Source organism: Amblyomma americanum, chromosome 10 (genome assembly GCF_052857255.1).
Source record: "Amblyomma americanum isolate KBUSLIRL-KWMA chromosome 10, ASM5285725v1, whole genome shotgun sequence".
Taxonomy (NCBI): Eukaryota; Metazoa; Arthropoda; class Arachnida; order Ixodida; family Ixodidae; genus Amblyomma; species Amblyomma americanum.
Window position 1 is genome coordinate 104,727,379 of NC_135506.1, and position 20,340 is coordinate 104,747,718.

Sequence of the window (20,340 nt, forward strand, 5' to 3'; positions counted from 1 at the left end):
CATCATCCAACTTCAGTCCAGGGTTTGCCTCGACATCACCAGCACCGAGCAAAAGAGCAGCAATGCACACCAATGCCAACATTGTTGCGGGTTTGGGAGAAACACCGCTTATGAAGTCACATCCTGCACTGAAGCGCTGAGATTGTTTGTTCACACTTTGTCGAAACTGTAGAAAGGAGGCGATACGAGCCCTGTATGTGCTTACATCAATACCCATAGCGTTACTCAAGTACAGCATGGTGAACCACAATGGGGATCACGACCCCGTAAAATCGACTACAGTATTAAGGACATTGATTAAGACGTCATACCTATAACAGTGAACAGAAGAGGCGCTCAGTAGTTGCCACGCGTGGTCGCAAATCCCAGGGAAGCAGAGGCGATGCAGTCTTTATATAGCTGGTGATGGCGCTATTCACGACAATAAAAATGACGGCATTTTCCAGCGCAGTTATCACAGAGCAGCCAGCTTGTAACAATCAGAACTGTCAATCGTGTGGTCGTTGTCTTGATGGCTGTAACAGTGAACAGAAGAGACGCTCAGTAGTTGCCACGCGTGGCCGCAAATTGTCTGTGGAGTAATATTGTTACGGTACGCAGTCGCGAAGCGAAGACGACGTTGTTGTGTCGCTGGTAAGGCGACGAAGAAGAAGACGCTGCCGCTATAGTGCTTGAGTGACCCGTCTTCTGGTGTGTCTTCTGTGTACGGCCTATCGTTCCTGCTGCTGAACTAACCACGTAATATTTGGTGGAAGTGCTGGGTGCTACACCACGCCCAAGACCTCCACAGCAGTCGTCTTGTTGAATCCATCGCTATGCCGTCCAACCCACCCCCGGCCACAGCGTCAACCCCAGCGCCGACCGTTATCGTGGCACAGACTCGCGACCCGGGCCCCTTTTGTTGCACTGATGATGTCGATGTTAAAGACTGGCTAGCCATGTATGAGTGTGTGAGTAAGCACAACCGATGGGACGCGACCCTCACACTTGCTAACGTCATCTTCTACTTGGCGGGCACGGCGCGCGTTTGGTTTGAGACGCATGAGGAAGCACTTACCTCTTGGGACACCTGCAAGCAGAAGCTCCGCGACTTATTTGGCAAGCCAATTGGACGCAAGCTAGGCGCTAAAGAAGACCTCGCTTCTCGAGCTCAGTCGTCGACCGAGTCTTACATCCCTTACATCCAGGACGTCCTCGCTCTTTGCCGTAATGTAGACAGCGCCATGTCAGAGAGCGACAAGGTGGGGCCACAACCTCAAGGGGATCGCTGACGACGCTTTTAACTTGCTTCTCTGCAAAGACTGCGCAGCGGTCGACTCTGTCTTCCAGGTATGCCGGCAGTTTGAGCAAACCAAACACCGCCACATTGCTCTCCGTTCCGACCGCCTTCCGAACACGGCGGCGACATCCTCCTGCAAAGACCGGCCAACACTGCAACAGCCGTCCCATTCTACTAATTTAAACAAAATTGTACGGAGGGAAATAGAGGCTATGACTCCCATCGCCTTCGCCCCTCAGCCACCTTACGCTACGATTGCTCTAATCTAGGCCGTATGTCAGCAGGAAGCTAAGCGGTTACGCGGTTAGGTGTAGTGTCACGGACTAGAAAACGACCAAGTGGGCAGTGGCGCGGCACAGAGCGCTCGCGCTAGGCCCACCACCATTAAATCATTCTATCGCCATCTGTCATGTAGTCCTGCTTTCACCTGCTTGCCGTCACGAAACATTTGATGGAGGTGCGGAGTTCATCCCCATCCTAGTCCTGGAGCTTCGGCGTCCTGCATGTGCCGAGGTCATCGCTCGTGTTTTCCTGCCCGCACCGCCCGGCAGTGCCCCAGCCCACCAGACCAGAAGCGACCACGCCGTTCACCCCAGCCCCGTCTCCCGCCCCGACCAGAAGACACGACGACATGAAGACGATGCCGCAACTGGAACCTGTGACCCACCGACACTTGAAGCCGCCAACATATTTGAACACAGCCCCTGCCCATGCCGTTCGGTGTGTTCATGGGCCTCGGCCTTCGGCTCAAGGTGACCTACGCACGGCCCGGACGCCTCCTGGACAAGCGCTCATCTGATCATGATCTGCTAATTCATTGTGCCGGCATGCCCTGCATCTTCTCTTCTGTATTCATCCCTCCTGTCACACCCATCATCACATCTTACGTTTTGTCTTCACGGCCGTTCTTCTAGTTCGCGCGATTGGGAAGATCGCTCGGCAGCCCCGGGTAGTGTCACGGACTAGAAAACGACAAAGTGGGCAGTGTCGCGGCACTGAGCGCTCGCGCTAGACCCACCGCGAATAAATCATTCCATCGCCATCTGTCATGTAGTCCTGCTTTCACCTGCTTGCCGTCACGTAACAATATGTAATGGCTTCTAACTCTGTGGCACATGGTGAAACCATTTTTTGAAACATCAGACACAAAATGACATTTCATCATCAATTCTAACTTCACGAAGAAAACGTCGCTGAACGCTCAACAAATTTGAGGTAATTCTGAAAAATGTCTGTTCCGAACGCTGCGCTTTCTTCCTCTCTTTAGAGAGTTGCGTGTGTGAGTGGTTAGGGAAGGCAACGTAGGTGAAGGCAATCATGTGAATGCGTGTTCGTGCACGTGTTTCGTGCTTTGTGGCTATAGAGTTTTATTTTTTTTTTAGTTGGGTGCCTTGTCAAGGGCAGGTGCTTTCTGGCATGCATGCGAACCGCAACAAAGGTCGTCGAGAGCACCTTTACATTGTGCTTATTTACAACATAACATTAGGTGCTCTGCACTTTTTTTTCTAAAAAAGGGGGCGAGGTGGGTCAAATTTTAACAAAAAGTAAGTGGGAACGTGACACATCACGTTACCGAAAAATATTGACGGGAGTACGTTACCCGTCACAGATCCGAAATGGTAACGAGTACTTTACTAAGTTAGCGTAAAATTAACGCGTTAGCGCCAACACTGGTAGTTACACGCATCCACTGGACACAAGACTAGGCTCGTAAAAGTGACCTGAGGTAAGCAGACGTCCCTACACACGAAGACCCTAAAAAGAATGCCTTCTCCACTAACGCTCCTTTTGATCGTCGCTCTGCTCTTTCTATCTCGTCGTCCTCTACACGTGCCCGTACAGAAACCCGCTTCCTCATAACTTATCAATATTTGAGGATATGTACCTCAGAATATTAGGGCTAGAGTCAGTGACGTGCCGAAAGGGCGCTCAAAAAGTCGCAGTACTGGGCACATGCCTTCAGTGCGGCACGCTGGCCGCAGAGTTAAGATTTTGCACCTTTTCCGCGATAGCATTTAGCCTGCGTCGCCGTCGCTGACCGTCTGCGTAAAAGCCCCAGAGAAGCAACCTAGACGCAGGCGGACTACCTACGTCACGTCACCTTGTGGCGTCATCACAATTTTCCCATCGGATTGTGAGCAAAGTGATCATTGCCGCAGATAACAGTTAACAAAAATTAATTAATATTCGCGAGAGGCTGCTTGGGAATCGCAACCTGGGTCGCGCATGCCCAGGATGTAAGAATATATTTAGGTGCTTCCACTGATCCCCCGACACGGCGGAGAGCACGAGCAGATTATGTTCGCGCTTAAGTGCAAGCGCCGACCACATCGGCACGGGGGCACTGCGGCATTGGGGCCAACCGGTAACCGAACTGCGGACACACCTTAGCAATGTGCCCGGATTTCGGAGGGGTTTCGAGGTCTATTTTTCTATGTTTTGCGCTGCCAGAGTGCATCTCAATGTGTTAATGCTAGCTTTCTGCTTGAACCTTGCGGTGGCCACGATGGACGAAGAATTTTCGCAAAAATTATAATTTTGTTTGGTTCGATCGGTAACTACCGCGGAGATCGTTGCGTAAGCTCCAGTAGTCAAGAGTTCCGAGCTCGTGTATGGTCGTCGCGACCAATGCGCCTGCTGGCTGTGAATAGTAGGTTGTTTTTTCGACATACATGTCATGCCCACAAAGGTCCAAAAGCCGACTGGATGAGATTATGGGTAATGCATGCCTTCTACCTAACTGCAGTCCGGGCTAGCAGACATCTGTAGATCGAATGCCGCTTTTTAATCTCCTTCGGTGCATGCTCAAATGAACTCGTTTGGTTTGGTTTTAAAGCATTTGAAGTCTCAAAGCGACTCAGGCTACGAGGATGCCGTAGGGAGGCCTGCGTTAATATCGACCATCTGGGGTTCTTTATGTGCACTGACATCGCACAGTACACGGGCCTCTAGCATTTCGCCGCCATCTAAATGCGGCTGCCGTCGCTGGGATTGAACCCACGGCTAGACGCCCAGAGCAGATATAGTACTGGAAACTAGAGACTATTTCTGCTATATATTTCTGCTATATTTCTGCTATATATTCAGCACAGAGTTGATGCACGTCCCTGAGAAGTCTATGCAGTCATCGTTCAAGGTGACAGATGCAATTATTGCGATAACTGCTGCCCCCCCCCCTCTTGGCTTCTTGAAAGCTGCCAATCAAACTGGGACTAAATCTGTTTTGTGCCCAATCTTATGAATACAAGAAATCACATTTCCAAGCAAGGCTGTTTCTTTACTAAATTTGTTTGTTGCAGAGAGTCGCCATGGAGGCGGCAGTGAATTATTAATGAAAATTGCGCAGTTTACCGTCTCGAAGCGACACATGGGCTATACAAGGGCACTGCGGTGGAGATCTCCGGATTAATGCAGACCGTTTGGGGTTCTTTACTCTGCGGTGACATCGCGCCGCACACAGGAGCTTTTCGCGTCCGACATTGAAGCAGTGTCCTGAGGCACCGAGCCCAAAGTTCTGCCGTATGACATGTCCCGGGTTCGGAATTATGGACATCACGATACCAGAAAGTAAAGCGATTGGTGCTACTAACGGCGGTCTGGATCCTCCCTAGTCAATGTGTCACTCCACTTTCGGAAGAACCACCGACGTAGGCACGTTAAATGCGAGTTGGCAGTAAATAGTTTCGGACGGCGATCTCGCGCACTCTGGTGACACAACGCCGTGAAAGGCACAACATATGCCGGGAACGTTTATGAGAAATATGCTGGTGCATAATCTGCAGTACTTTCGAATGATCGGAGGAGCATTTCGTGCACAACATCATTAAGGGCAACTTAGTAATTTTAGCAGGCGCACAGCAGTTCTTCGGGACTGACGTCCACCAAGTCCAGTTTACAGCCTCGAGAATTTTATCATAGCGCGTGCATACCGGTGCAGCATTCCATCAGATCGTCAGCAGCTCAGCATCGCCGGTGACGGCGTCGCAAACGCCACCACAAAGGCGTCGTAGTAATGGTTTCCTTTTGCTTCCTGCGCTCTCGCGTACGGCGGCGGTGTTGCGCTACGGAGCACGACAGCGCGGGGCCGATCCCCGGCTTCTGGGGCAGTCAAGCCCAGCTTTCAGGGACATGGCCGTTTAGTTCGGCAAACTGCCACCACGGGCCGCTTCACCCTGAACTCCTTCTTTCTCTTTTCTTTTCCCCTTTCCTGCCTCGCATAGCCGCACGCAGGCAGACGGGAGGGCGCACAGCTGCGGGGTTGGGTTGGGCGTTAACCATTGTTCGGAATCCACACTGTAGGAGGAGGAAGGAGCAAGTAGGCCTTTGTGGGCGAAAAAAAACTATCAATGCGGCGTGAAGCCTTCGCTGCGCCTGAGGAACGCATGTTCAGTAGCAGGATATTGAGAAAGGCGCCCAGTTAGAAGAGAAAGAGGGGACGGGAAGGCAAGATGGCTGAAGGGCTTGTTGAGGCCGTTCGATAGGGGCGCTGTGTGGAGTGAAAACGCGTGGTTCTTTTTGACGAGTTGTAAGGTAGAGAAGAGATACATCCCGGCAGAAGCAGGACGCAGTGATACAGTAGTGTCCTGTCTCAACGGCGCCGTATCTTTTCGCTGCATTACAACTAGCCCAAAGTGCCACCTTAGTGAACTCCTGGATTTAGGATCGTGATTAGAAGCCAAATTAATACGTATAAAAATAAAAAAAATCAAGGGCGCCGAATTCAGGGATGTCAGATGCTTGTAGAAGAATTTTTTGGGCGAACGCAATGGAAGCGTCCAAAGGCCAATCTCAACAATCATTTGGGGAGTTAGTTGCAAGATGCCGTCTTGGTTGTGTAATTGCTGTCGCCTATCTTTGTGGCGGATCAGTGAACCAGCTCTTTTATCGGCGTAATGCTATGTACAGTTTTCAGAAACACGTCGTACTCCTCATCAGCACGACTATAGTTTAGCGCTATATTTTGCGAAAAGTAACGGTTATAAATTTTCTTTCTTTTTTTTCCGAGGACGGTTACTGAGTGCAATGCTCTCCCTGAGAGAGTGATATCCGCTGTTGACTTTCTGAAGGCCTTTGATGATGTATTTTAGTTACTGTATATAGATATTCTTCAGTTTTATTTGTCGTGCATGCTTTTATTACTGACTTATTGCCCTTGTATGTTATATCTTTGTGCCCTTCCTGCTTGCACCCAAGCAAAAGGTCTGCAGTATTGGATAAATAAGTAAATAAATAAATAAATACAGGACTTCGTGTCCAGAACTTAGCGTATCTAACATCAACTGGTGAAACCACGAATAGCGGCGCACTCCACTTTTTGTGACCCTAGTGAGACACTCCTGTGCAATCTGAGGAGAGTGAACGTTCTCTTGGACATCGTCTTTCTCATCGTGTACCCTCAGCGTTCATGAACTGAGCTGCCAACAATGGCTTTTCGGGACAGTGGTAGAAACACATTGTTTAAATTAAGGGGCTCAGATGGAGCAATTGCCGACAGACCACAGTAAGGGTAATCCCGCATGTACATTGAAACCACCACCACTGCTCTCCCAACAAGCTGCACAGAGCATGAGTAGGATTGTTTCTTGGTTCTGTTACGTAGTTATCAAACAAATCCATGTACCATTGTTTGCGCTTGTTTGTTAAATTATCCTAGCCCGAAGAGTCGCCGCGGTGGCTAAGTGGTTATGGTGCTCGGCTGCTGGCCTGAAAGACGCGGGTTCGATCCCGGCCGCGGCGGTCGAATTTCGATGGAGGCGAAATCCTAAATGCCCGTGTACTGTGCGATGTCAGTGCATGTTCAAGAACCCCAGGTGGTCGAAATTTCCGGAGTCCTTCACTACGGCGTCCCTCATAGCCTGAGTCGCTTTGGGATGTAAAACCCAATAAACCAAACCAGACTAGCCCGAAGCAAAAGAAAAAAACTAACCGTCCTCACCATGTTATGTGTACTACAGCTCTTGTACATCGTAATCGGGCCGGAGAGTTATTCAGAACACTGACTTCAGTGTTGAGACAATATTAGAAGCGTTGCAACGCCATGCGTCGGGTTCCGACTTTATATCCCTCTATGGTTGCCTGTCTCGGTCTCCCAATGCATGCAGTTTGTACATTTGCAGCATAGTTTCAGAAGGGAATCTGTGGATAACATTGGGACATGTAGCAACGTAACCTTCCGAAAATGGACACAACGTTGCTATACAGAATACGCGGAGTGTAATACGCTTCTTACCTGCGCAAATGTAACATTTGCATCGCAGTCTCAGGCTGCAAACAATTATTACGTTAGAACCAGAAAAAAAAAAGTTCAGGGGGCGCTTTGTTGAACTAAAGTGCGGTGATGCGAAAGCCTTTAACGCGGTGTTGCTGCTTGAGTCACTGATGTGGGGTTAAGATGTTAATTAAGTACACAATTCCTTGTGAATCTTAAAGGCTGGAGACACTGCAGTGCATTTGGGAGACATCCATCTGATTCGACGCCCTTCTGCAAACACTCTCCAGCGTCCTAGACAAGCAGAACTACATATGCGTTGGCAGGAAGTAGCGTAGTCGTTAGCCCGCTTGGTTGCGGAACGGAAGGATGGTAGAACTACTCTCTGAGTATTTGCATGCTTGCATTCATACTATTATGCTCCTGCAAAAGTGATGAAACCGTTTGCTGTATTAGTTGCCGGCGGCGACACCATAATAATGAAGTAAAGACTTCGAACGGTGATTCCTTCTCAATGCACTGCTATCAGTGAATGTTTGCGACCCGATTTTAGGATAGTGTCTCGCTTGTGAGAAGAATTCGTAACGTACTCACTCTTGAAATCTTTTAACAAAAAAACAACTAAACAGATAGCCTCACTAGAGAGAATACATGGGTAAGCATTTACCCTTCATCTCGTTATGAGAAGCTGATTTCGCGTTTTTGCTTGTATCATACTTTTTTCAAAATTTTTTGCGTTTATATTGAATTTTTTCTTTGTTTTGTGCCTTGTTATGAACGCTGCCAAGCTGCAGACGTGACGGACGTTCATTAATATCGTGTTGGCTGCAGCAAATAGCGCGTGCTTTCTTTTCTAATGTATACAGATTTTTCTTTTAAAAGCCGTAAAAGATGCATCGTCGTGGTCCGTGCAGGTGGATTGTGCGCCAAGGCGGACATTATGTCCGTGATAAAGATCATTTAAAAGACTATTAATTAACTATAAATTGAAGGCTGTAAACATCAAAAGTTCGCCAAGTCTTCAAAATTCTTTAATAGATACAAAGTCTTTAAAAGGATCCAATTCCCAAAGTCACTCGCGAAATGCGCCGGTAGTAGCACATCTCCTCTTTATGCCATGGGGATAAGTTTATCGCCGCAATAACTAAACAGCGATACTTAATCGTCGGGCCGACCAGCTGCCTTCTTCTGTGAGCCGCGAGAGATTTGGGGAGGCAAAGCCGCTTGGATAGTGAGAATTACTCGCCCACAATCGACAGTACTAGTATAGGACTGACGCGCCTGACAGAGTTCCTGACAGAGACGCACCAAAATAAAATAAGAGGAAAACAGGGAGCACGGCAATAAAGTAGAAAAAAAAATGGCTAATAATAAATGGCGTCGGCAACCACCTGAAGGAACATGGGCTGAGAATGAGGGGGACACAGGTATTTGGCTTTTCCCGTAGCCGCCTTTGTCGCTTCGACTCAGGCGGCTGGAATGCGCGTTTTGACATGGATGGGTAGCAGGTGCTCGTCACGTGCAAAGCCAGTTTAGAAGAAAAACTTGACGATTCTGCTCATCGGGCCTTTCCCCTTTGACGTCACGCTGTTTACCCCAGGGATAGGTCTCTCCCCGCTGTAATGAAAGTGACAATGCTTTGGTTTACACAACCGGTTTCGTCGGAAGGTAAAGCAAAATTCCAAAAAAGGAATTCTTTCGCGATGTTTAGTTTCCGGGAGGCGTTTTGGGACAAAAGGGAAAGCACGTGAGCCTTGCACGTGATCCCGAATCCTTGACACTGTTTTTATGTTAGGTTGTTCGCTGGCGTACTATAAATACAGTACCATCGAGATGCTGAACACCATTCGTCCACACCCAGCAACTGCAGCCTCACCTTTCTGCCAGAAGCAACTGATGTACCACTCCGTCGAGAGAGTCATCACGAAAACGGTAAATTTTTAACTTTTTGTTTGAATATTGTAACATTAAAACCTTTTTTTATATTTTTAACGCACTGCTGGGTACATTTAGTCATTACCAGTCGTTTGATTTTGGTATGTGCAGCCATATACTTCAGAAAAATAAAGTGCATTTATTCCATATGCAGCACTAAGTTTGAAACCTAAGTAATGGTCTTTCAGAGATTGTTAAAAAGGTACCCTGGAAAACTCGCTCCATTTAAAATAACGGCAACGAAAGAACAAAAAATAATTACGCATTGTATTAGATTATCTGCTTTAAGTGTGGATGATTCATCTGTCACCGAACACACAGACTTCTTAAGGACAGTATGCATATGGTAGGGAATAAAACAACATTGAGGGTCGCTTATATTTACTCCGCTCACGCATAATTTAGTCTAATAGTTGTGACTGTTTTCACCCGGTTTAGGAACGAGGCGCAAACTGCATTCCCATATTCAAATGCACTTGCTCCACTTTGCACCGTACTATTCCCGAGCAAGACAACATCGTATCATTCACAAAAATCTACAAGTTCATGTACATATCGTTTTCTGTAATGTTGTTATAAAAATGTTTGTTGCGCCTCTGTTATGGGTCACAACATTTTCGCGTAGTATTACGTGCCGGCAAATAGTTGTTCAATTTAGTATTTGATATTAGTAAATCGCACCGACCTCAGTATACCGAATTTAGTATGATACGCCTGCTACACGGGCGCTTCGAATGCCTTCCAACCTAATGTCATTCGACTCGACTGCCGAACTTACGCTGCTACATGAAGTTTCTCAACGGCAGTCGGTTCGGATGACATTCTAGTCGACGGAGCTCGGCGGAGACATTCCAGATATTGGAATGCCGTCGAAACGCGAACACAGCCCGAACCGCCCAATAGGCGTTGCCGCCGCCATCGCTTCGCCCCGCCCACAGCCACGCGAGTGCTTTCGGCTCGGTGGCTGCTCATTTTGATACCTGCTGCTCGCTTTTTGCTGCGCTTTGCTTAGCAAATAGCTCGTGTTCTGTCTACGTAAGCGCTTGAAGATAACAGTGCACCAAAGAACATTTACCGCGTGAGCATGAAATTTCTCCAGCAGTGTGCCGATGAGGACGCCTGCGTGCATATACTATTGTTTACATCGCTCGTTTACATGACTTAAAACACATTCTGCGCTTTAGTTCTAATAAATAATCTCATCTTTTTTGTACTGGTTGTACCCGTGGCTTGTTAAGGCAGTGCGACAATCTGTGGGAGGAAGCGCCGATGCGATCGCTCGCCTGAGAAACACTTGACAGCTGGGCTACTGACATCGTGTACGATCGGCGCTTGTCGCTAATTGTCCCGACTTCGTCCGACGCGATCAGTAGTTTATTTTAAGCTGCTTTATTCAGAAGTATGATTGGCGACCGTTCGCGGTAATTGAAAAGGCATAACTTGTTATTCACAAAATAGCAACGGCGACGACTGCTGCTGGTCGTAAAGCAGTGCTCGGCGGTTTGGGTCACACTGGCGCTTCCCGTTCATCGTATGCGCGCCCTGCGATGTGAGCAATAGTTGATTTGAGCTCACTGTTGTCAAAACTACACTCGTCGATTATTTGCCTTCGCTCAAACTTGTGAATTCGCTCTTCACAACCGCCGAATTCGAAGACGTAACCCTGCGGACTCGCTAGGCCTAGTCGTCGCGGAACGGAAGGGAGTCGCCGTCGATTAAAATTAATTTGGCAAGCACTTATAGCTGGTGAGTGTTCGAGTGTGCACATGTGAAATATACCCGTTCCTTTCGCTTATTAACAATATGGATAAGGTAGAAGAGCGAATATATTCACACCGTCGCCTCATCAGCGTGTTTTCGCTCAGCCGCCGGCCTGCCGTGGACATGAAGGCTGACAGTCCGCCGGTCGGATTCGTCGGTGTCGTTGGCCTCAAAAACTTGTCCCACTACAGTCATATATGCTGCTGTTGACCGTGATAGTGTCGTTGTCGCACTAGTGTGACCACCGCCGCCGTCGTCATCGTACACTGAAAACGAGCTGAGGAAATTTGAAATGCGTTTGGAAAGTGTCGTGCAGCGCCGCGGAAGTCCGTCGAGTCCGAATGCCATTCCAAGTTGCGAATGTCATTCGACTCAGGTGTCATTCGAACGTGCCCGTGTAGCACAGGTATTAGCCTTTCTGGCCATTGCCAAGGACGATTTCTCTTAGCGTTTGTCGTGATGACGCTCTGCCGCCTTCATATTAGCAGCAGCATTTTTTTTTTGTTTCATAGAGATAACATGCCAATTTTCCTCGTAGTAAGGTGCACGTGCCCTTGCGGATCTTATAAACCTAATAAGTACCACAACAGATAAAATCCTGAGACTCAGTGTCAGTTTCCATACTTTTGGCTTCACGCCCCCCCCCCCCTCCCGCTATCTTCAGATAAATGAAATCGTTTCCTAAAGTATTGACAAAATGTCTCCATTTGTCTTTTATTTAGCGCAAAGGATACCTGATCCATTGGAAAGGGTACTCCAAATGGCATTGTACCCTGGAGCCTAAGAGGAATCTCAACGAGGCCTGTCTGCGCGAGTTCACATCCCCAAGGAAACCATCGAATCGACGCCTCCAGTCTGCCTCTGAAGAGATCGTGTACGAAATTCAAAAAAAGCTGTCCAACTGCCGTCGATCAAGCGGTCTCCTGAAGGTGAAACTTGACCAGGATATTTATCGATGGGCTTTTCACGGGAAAGGCCAACCATTAGAAAAAAAATGACTATTCTGTGTTCTGTGAGGAACAAGACGTCTCCAGGCTCCAACTTCCGTCTGCGTGGTCGATACGGGAAACGAAACTTGGGAACACGGTGGCGATTGAGTTTCCAATCAGAATTAATGGTGGGGTAACACTTCAGAAGTCCTGTAAGAGGTTTCCTTGCGGATTTCCTCGTGAGACCTTGCAGATTTTTATCGTGACAAAAATCATTGCTGGCGCATCGTAATACAGTGATAAGTGTTTATTCCCATGGAGTTCTACTTTTGTTCTATATGTTTTGTTTTCGCGTTATTTTGGCTCGTTTTGTACAACGTGTCACCTGTTTAGCTCACTGAGTGTTACTGTCTCTATTCCACTGCTATGACTTCTTGTTCGTCAAATTTTCTAGTTATTATTTAGTTTGTTGTTTTTAACTCCACGAAATGGCCACGCCAGGTAACCATATAATCTTGTCTGCTACCTTTGACAGTTGCAGTGTCACATTCACGCTGACCAATGAGACAACTCTAAAGACAAGACACGAGAAGGACCATCTTCGAAAGACATACTTTGAAACTGTGCAGTCATTTTTGCCCCCGAATGTAAGGCTTCCCATTATGGATAAATATTTTGAAGACTGGTTTACGTGACTGTGCAATATTGCGGATAGGCGCTACAGGAATTTGACAGGCCGTGCGAAAGCGTCCTTCTTAAAAAATAAAAGGTTCATAAAGATTCACTTCGAGTCTTAATCTAGCCCACCTGAAACGAATACCGGAGAATCTATAGAGAACATCATAATTTCTGCTCTGCAAAAAGAACTCGAAAGAGTAGGAACAGTTTAAGAAAAGGCCATAAATGAGCTCAGAGACACCGTCTCTGCCTATAAGGCTAAGCTTCTTAACCTAGAGCAGGAAAATGAAAAGCTGAAATCCGAAAAAACTACCATGCTACTGAACAAAGGAATAATGGTCGGCGAGGGGTGCAAAAAAACAGACCGAAGGAAGCTTCATGCCGCTGGATATTCCATCGCGCAAGCACTTGACGCTGTACTGGAGAGCTACGGCTTAGATGTATGCCAGATTCTCGTAACTGACTTAAAAGGCCTGCTGCATAAAGTAACATTCAAGGAAAATAGAGAAATTATTTGTAATTGCGGTGTAAAAAGAGGTTTCTGCAGCAATGGTGAAGTTAACTATAATGCCCTTTTTTCTCCAAACAAACAAAGCTTGCGAGAAGTTGCAGCCCTCTTGGACGTACATTTTGTCAGTAACGTTTTCTGGGAGAACCTCTCCGCGAGCGTCCCTAATCTGCCTACCATAAGGCTAATAAATTCTTACAGAGAGCACCTAGATAGCAGGATAACTGTCTTCAAGACACCAGGTACCTCACCTGGCGCTCAGGTTTCATTTGAGGAAGACTTGGCGTTAGCTGCGCAAGAGCTAGCTAAAGATGTAGACATAAGTGTGACAGAGATCTCCACCGAGGCACTCCTTGTAAAAATAGAGGGTGATGGCTGCGTTGTGAGTAGACGCACGACCTGGACATTATCATTCGTCATTTGCAAAACGCGGCAGCTACAAAGCCATAACCTTCATCGCCTTCTCGGTGTGGCGGAGATCTCGGAGGGTTATTTTGAAATAAAAGAGGCTTTTCGGGATTTGATAAAAGAAATCAATGTTGTCGCACGAAGGGGTAGCATATCTGTAGGGGACCACAAGATTCCGATTCGCACCTGTCTAGGGTCAGATTTGAAATTTTTGCTTGTTGTTCAGGGTTTTCAGTCTGCTGCATCACACAATCCTTGTCCATTTTGTCGAGCAAACCCACAGACAAGGCGCTCAGTTCTGACAAGTAACAGGAGCTTTAATGAGCCTCCTTTGATCCGCACTCTTGAGAACATCAAAGCTGATTGCTGCGCAGAGGCGAACGGGATGAAAAAACGTGCCATTGCTTAACTTCGACTCTGTTTTAATAATTCCTGATGTATTGCACATGAAGTTAAGAATAGTTAACCGCCTTGTAGATGGATTGCTTTCAGAATCAGAAGACAGAGATTACCGTGAAAAACTCCGCAACCCGCGTTGTATGACCATACACGTTCAGGACATCATTGACGCCATAAATAACTGTGGGATTAAATTTCACGTCTGGGAAGCCAATGAAGAAAACAAGAGAAAAACATTCACGTCGGTATCGGGGGACGATTGTGAGCGCCTGCTGAAGGCTTTGCCTGAAAACCTGGCCGGGAAATTGCACCCTCAAACAGAGGAAAACATTTTGCTCCTTTGGAAGCTTATGCGGAAAATTTTGTACCACCTGGAAAATGATGTTGAAGGTCGCAGCATAGAAAGAGAAATCTCAGAATTCTTTCACACGTTCTTAGAATTAGGAGCCCAAGGTTGCAAAGGCTTTGGTGGCGATAGAGTTACGCCGTAGATTCATATTCTCGCGCACCACGCTTCCGCAAAGCACGAAAGGTTCAAGTGCCTTGGCTGGTTTTCAAGCCAAAGGCTAGAGAAAAAAAACGACGTGCTAAAGCATCTACACCATGGGAAGTCTAACAAGTGGAATGCAGCCGCTGACGCTCTCAAGCTGGTGAAAAGGCTTGAAGTGAGTGAGAATATCAGACTAAGCCGTGCATATAAAAAGCGGGGCCAAGAGTATTTATTGGTTTGAAGGACTTATTCAAGAGACACGGGCGAAGAGGCTACGCTGTGCAGAAGAAAAAGTGAGCGAAGGAAACTGTCTACAAAATGTGGACGACATGGATGCAGGAGAATTGCGCACGGAGCTTCGGGGTTGGGAATGTTGACGAAAGTCAAATCAATAGAAAAACTTCGCAACCTTGTAAGGAAAGAAAGAGAAAAGCAATGATTGTAGCCATAGGAGGAGATAACAGTTATGTGGGGAGATGTGCCTTTTAGTTTTGCGTGTTTCCTCCTATATTTATAGTGCTGTGTTGTACCTCTAGTTTAGAAAGTGCATCACTGCTTGAAGATGAAGAGTACTGTTTCTGATTCCTTATGTAACCTGCCCCTAAAGGAGTGTTCGGTGTGCACTAAAAATAGTGTATTTGTATTATGTGACTGTTTACCTGCCATATATGCCCTGAACAATTTTTTGGTGTAATATAAATGTGATATGTGTGTTTTGTAAGTATTGCCGTTGTCACTTTTAAAATGATCTTCTGGCTTGTCTTTTGCGTAAGAAAATTCTTTTATGTAAACAAACCATGGATAACCGATTTTTAACGCAATCAGTACAGCTAGAAAAAGTACTTGGGGGGTGGGGGGGTGCTTTGAAAATGAACATGCACACACGCCTTTAAGTTCTGCGGGGCAGCAGGCAAAAATTTTGCAGCGAATTTAAGAAATCTGATTGGGCCTATCGGGCGTAGATCAAATGATACTGGCATCAAGTGCACAATGCGCACAAACAGGCTCGAGAAAAGTGACGACAGCAGTACTACGCACATTCAATGCCATCATTTATGTTCATTTGTATGTCCTTCTTTGCTGACTCATTTTGTTTGGCAACCGCTTATAAGTTTGCCTTGTTCTTTATTCTTTTCGCAAAGTATTGCTTCTTTTGTATGCCATGTTGCTGTGAAGTGTGTTTAGTTATATTCATATTCGTTACGTTTGGAGGGCATCGTTCTGGTTGTACATGTAACACGAACACAAGGTAATGACGCTATGTGATTCTGACTGTACACATTTTGTTCCGAAATGTTGTATAAAAAGTGTATAATAAAATATTTTATATCAGCACTATAGCCCTTCTCCTTGCCTTTTTGCGGGGAAGTTATAACCCCTTCCGCACAAGCTATCAGATAGTGTGACAAGTGCAAGTTTATTGACAGCGACGCCATGAAAATAGACCTATTACATTTGCTCGATTTTCTCCCCAAAGGTGCAAAGGAGAAAAGAAATATAACCTCCAGTGCTTCGAATATTACTGTAAACGTAACAGATCACTTTCCATGAGTGTTATCGTTGCGAAGGCTTCCCCTTCATTCATGGTAATTTGCTGACATTGTGCTTTCCGCTACGTGCTATAATGACATCCCCGCCTATTTGATATTCTCATTAACTTTGTAACATAGAATGCAATTCGTGACTTATTTTATTGGTATACATTCCTTTTTAGCGTCTGGTTATTTTTGTTGCGCTCTACCTCTCTATTACAATTGTATTTGGTTTGATTTACCAAACGCTGCTGCTTCCAAAGTAAGCGATAGTATTGTTCAGTGCAGTGTAATTAGTTTTTCACGTGACCACAGAAATCAAAGCTGCTGCAAGCAGAGTAACCTGGGAACTGGGAAAATCTACAATGAAATAATACAAATTCGTTCCATTACGGGCTATGAGGGACAGCGCACTGGAGCGCTTCGAACTAATTCGACCCCCCGGGGGTAAACAGCCGGAGCGTTGTTGCATTTCGTGTACGCTGAAATGTGGGCATAGCGGCTGGGTCCTGAGCCGGCCTTACATCACCCGGCACCCTGTGCAAGACTTTGCCACCCCCCCCCCCCACCCGCCTCTCTCTCTCTCTGAATGTATTTGTGGGGGTGTTTCTCTTGATTTTTATTGGCCGTCCTAACGGGGGGCACTTCTAGTTTTCATTCTTTTAACAGTCTCAATGTAGTATTTGTACTGTCATGGGCAGGACACTTAGTTGTTTTTTATTTTTCTTCCCTCTCTAATTTATACCTCTTGATATCCTTTGATCTTGCTATTGGCGGTCAATTTTTTACACGTTTTCATAGCATTCTGAAGAAGATGAATCTTAAAAACAAGCTGCTTGCGATAACGCAACTCATCTATTATACTGGTGAAATAGAAAAATTTATTGCTTAAAATGATTACAGCCCAACCTCAAAGGACAGATGCAAACGTTCTTCACAAGAGGCTCTCAAAACAGTCGCTTCAGACGATTGATATGACATCGCGACTAACCCTGTTAATCAGTGGTTAACCCTCTTGCACCTGGTGGCCCCTTGCGATGTCACTCTGGGAGATGCGGGAGAATTAACTGCGATATCATGACAATCGGCCGACGAAGGAGCGTAGCAGCGATTGGCAGCGTAGCGGCTGGCAGCGTCGCAAATTGCGACAGCCACCATATTTACCATTAATATATACCGTTATGAACTGCTTCCTTGATGACGTCCATGTAAAAGCGCTTTTTCGTAGCACAGAAGTGGACACAATTAAATTCACCAATTTGTTTGCAAAAATGTAAAAAAGTTGGCGGTATCTTGCAGTATCTTTAAAAACGAAGTTTCGTACCTCAAAAGCGAAGCCTCATTTTTTCAGTTGTGTTACACAGGATGGATCCCGGCAATACATCATGCATGCATATTACAGAAGTCAGAATGAAAGAACTGCAAAAAAAAAAGTCGCCAATAGCTGCAGCAATAAAAGTATGAATAGTGATCATGCGTGAAATTTTTCATTCATACATTCATACTAATATATTTTCTATAGAAACGAGCACATTTATTAAAATTAGTTGACCAAAACAAAAGGTCCTGAACCCAAGTTAGAACTGTAAGTGCAAACTCGAGTCACCATATTCGGACAACGCTAGAGTCACTAATTTGAAAGCATTAACGGTGAACGTGACAGTAACAACCTGAACGTCTATCTAGACGCTATTTGCTTCTAGACTCCAAATTCTGTGTTCTGCCCGACAACCGCTGAACAGCTTCAGAATGTTTCTGAGTAAAGCTATATCAAATTTTCTTAAATAAGTATTAAAACAATAAACTTAAACATTTATATCCGCGAATACTTTTTGATGTCGGCCGTTTGAATGCCGCTACGCTCTTTAAAAGTAACAAGAATAGCTAAAGTTCAGGCGAGCTAGCTCTCATACCCTAATAAATCATGATCACACGCCCCAATAAACTTTTTAGATAATAGCAAAGGGCTGACAATTTGCAAAGTTGCTCCACGACAAGCATATATGAACAGCCGCGAATACTTTATGTAGCTGCGTTAATGCATGGTCATCGTAACAACCTTCTTTATTTAAAGCTCCGGTCGAGACACTGGGTTCGAGCTCTGACATATGTTCTTGTCTGCAAGGCAAAAGTCACCCGATAAAAAGGTAAGCGTCGAAATGGACGCAACTTCTGCAGTCCGAACCATTTCTGCAGCGTAGCTCGCTACCGGGTGCCATCTTTCATATTTTAAGCAATATCAGGTTTCAATTAAAATGTCTCAGGAAGCTTCTTGATCAAAGCTATGCCAGATCGTTGCACACCATTTTAAACACCATATATTAGGGTACCTAAGACCGGGAAGCATTTTCGATATCTATCCGTGTTACGGTGCTATACAGTTTCAAAATCTGGAAAAATGCCAAAACTTTGGCCCTCTCCCGTAGGCAGCATCGTATAATATTCAAACGCGCTGGGAAGCTCGTGTTTTAATAGCACAGGACTGAAACTTCGGCACATTCCTCAGCTAAGTGTATATTACACAAATCCCCGAAGCATTTTTTGTAGGTGCTTTTGTTCACGTTTTACGATTTTTTATTGTACCCCTTCCCATTCAGTTACGCTCCCTGTCGCCGCCACTGCCGGTAGATGGCGCAAGTAGTAAATGACCCAGAAAGCTGGGCATGATTTATGACAGGCGAAATGCGTAAACGCCCTTGAGATTTCTATGCACATCAAGGAATCCAGCTCGCCGAAGTTAACCATATTTCCTTCATCGCGGACGTCACATGGCCAAAACGTCGGCTGATTACACTGCTCAAGAAATATGTTCGAATGTTAGCGTATAGGATCCTTCGCCCAAATTTAGGCGTCATAGTTGACCATGCTCTCGGCCGCTTTGGCCACGTACGAATTTATATCGAAAAGAGCTGCGAAGGATCCCAGGTCCGTTGTCATCGCTGGTTAGAGATTATTTTGGCAAGTTTTCTGCTTAAAAGTAAAGATTAGGTGTCTGATATAATAGACTAAAAGACGGTCCCTTGGTATTTGGCCTTTGAAAACTTCGATACGCTTGCATTAGACCACAATAGGAGAAAAACATTCCCGAATCTTCAGTTCCTACTCGCTTGCACCTGCAACAGTGACTTTGTGAGCGGAGATTTCAAAGCATGATATCTTAATACTATTTCCCACTGCCCTCGCCAAGTTTCTTTCCGTTCATCCTCGATACCCACTCCTCGTCTAGAATAGAATGCCGATGATGATTTTTTTTTAACAGTATCTCAGGATTACTCCCTCAACCCCACCAGACTTCTGCTACGTTGTATCCTTCAAAGCTGACAATAGACTTCTTACGACACGTAATAATTATGAACACCCCAGATTTTTTGAAACCTCAATTGTGCTTAAATGCTTGAACTCACGTGAAGGCACTCGAGAGACGCTGCCAACAACCGGGCCGGCTCCGACGATCCAGACTGCGTTGACGGAGCGGGAGGGCTCCTTAGCTCGTCGCCCACGTCCTTGCTCTGATCTAGAGCTGCCCTCGAGCACTCCTTTATATCCCCTCTGCTGCCACCAGTCACCAACGGGACCCAGAGGACCAAGACAACGTAGTTGAGCTGGAACGTCATCCTCCTTTCGCTTCAAATGCGCGATAGTGGAGATGCCGCATAACCGCCCACCGGCCGCGCAGCGAACAACATTCGTGCTGGCTACCAAAGCCTACTTTATCTGCTTGAAATATATTCGCCGCCCCGCGGAAGGTGACCACTCCTTATTTATGCAACCACGCGCGATCCCTTTTCGCGAGAATCGACTCCTGCCAGGCAGCGCTGCGTCTCAGTAGGGATTATATGCCCGCCAGATGCGTCCAGCAAAAGGGGAGGTATAACGCCCCTCCTTCTAGCTTTGGGGATTTAAGAGCTTCGCTGGGGCCAAGTTTCAGTTGCGAGCGACTAAGCGTGCTTCGGCGTGGCGTTCTTTCGTCCGTCTCGGTTTACTTTTGACTTTCTATTTTTTTCGAAAGAACTTCCATCTTCTTGCCTGGTTTTCTGTTTTTCCTCTACTACTCAGTACTACGCTGATCAGCTTGTGTTATTCGCTTGCAGGTCACACAACAGTGGCGCATTCTGGCCTCACGCGTTTCAGCAAAGAACTGACAAGAGAGGATTTGCCGATGGAAGACCGCCGTTGGTGCTATTTCTATCCTGTTACGCATTGAACAAGCTTA

At 46.3% G+C, this 20,340-nt stretch overlaps 1 protein-coding gene across 1 annotated transcript in view; it reads right to left on the reverse strand.

Annotated features, from left to right (window-relative positions):
• The window catches only part of LOC144107843 (uncharacterized), a 119,068-nt gene extending 99,424 nt beyond the window's left edge, over nt 1-19,644 (reverse strand). The window contains exon 1 of the mRNA XM_077641057.1: nt 19,532-19,644. The gene's annotated coding sequence lies outside the window, so the exon portion shown is untranslated. The remainder of the gene's footprint in view (nt 1-19,531) is intronic.
• Between the last annotated feature and the right edge of the window lie 696 nt (nt 19,645-20,340).